Source organism: Myotis davidii, unplaced genomic scaffold, assembly GCF_000327345.1.
Source record: "Myotis davidii unplaced genomic scaffold, ASM32734v1 scaffold274, whole genome shotgun sequence".
Classification (NCBI taxonomy): Eukaryota; Metazoa; Chordata; class Mammalia; order Chiroptera; family Vespertilionidae; genus Myotis; species Myotis davidii.
In genome coordinates this window covers 2323687-2324588 of record NW_006285613.1, presented here as the reverse complement: position 1 = coordinate 2324588, position 902 = coordinate 2323687, and the positions used below count along the sequence as shown (strand labels likewise).

General features: G+C 61.9%; 1 protein-coding gene across 1 annotated transcript in view; it reads right to left on the bottom strand.

The window, feature by feature from the left end:
• The window catches only part of SEC14L1 (SEC14 like lipid binding 1), a 33133-nt gene extending 32536 nt beyond the window's left edge, over nucleotides 1-597 (bottom strand). Inside the window, exon 1 of the mRNA XM_006756403.2 lies at nucleotides 37-597. The gene's annotated coding sequence lies outside the window, so the exon portion shown is untranslated. The remainder of the gene's footprint in view (nucleotides 1-36) is intronic.
• Between the last annotated feature and the right edge of the window lie 305 nt (nucleotides 598-902).

Genomic DNA, 902 nt, shown 5'->3' with positions numbered 1-902 from the left:
AAACGTGAGAAAGAAAAATACATCCCAAGAGCCCACCTGCCCCGCAGAGGATGATCATTAAGGGTGTTGCTGTGCGCCGCGTGCGGGGAGAGGATCCTCAAGAGTAGACGTGGACTATCCTCCAGGAGCCCGAAGTCTAGATGCGAACAACAACACAACACAACACAACACAATCACAAAGACAGGCTGCGCCGGGACTGCTGTCTGCAGCGCGACCGCCGGGCAGGTCCGGGCTTCCCGGGGCCTCCGCTCAGCATCCCTCGCCGGGAGGCGGTGACGGTGGGAAAGGGCACGCACTCCCGGACCGACAGCCTGAAACCTGCTCAGGATGATCGGCCGGCGACCTCGGGCCAGTCACGTGACTTCCCTCCGACCCGGTCGCCTCGGTAAGAGGCGATTTCGGGTGAGATAACCTTGAAAGACGTCCAGGTCTACAATCATGAGACCCAGAGCCACGCGCGGCTGGAAGCGTCGTTTCTCTCCGATGCTGGGACCCCGTTCTATTTAGTGGGTGCACAGCAGGGGGAAACCATCATCTTCTTAAATGTAACAGGGAAGTGCGTTCAGGGTGCCTCCCGGTAAGGAGGCGGCTGACTGTCGGGGGTAAAAAGCGGTGAGCCGGTGCGTGAAAAGGCAGAGTGCTCGGCGGTGGCGCCGAGTCCCAAATCAGGACGCACTGCCCCGCGGGACCCGAGGGGCCGCGCCGAGGAACCTGCTAATTCACAAGCTCCTGCCAGTTCCCCGCGTCGGATGCTCGGTCCAGGGGAACGTCCTCCGTGGGAATCGGAGTTACCCGGCCGAGGGCGTCCAGGCCCGGGCAGCCTCTATTGCATGACAATCGGTCCCCAAGAATTAGCCAATGGCCAGACCCAGGTGGCCAGACCCAGGGAGTCCGTCCCGAG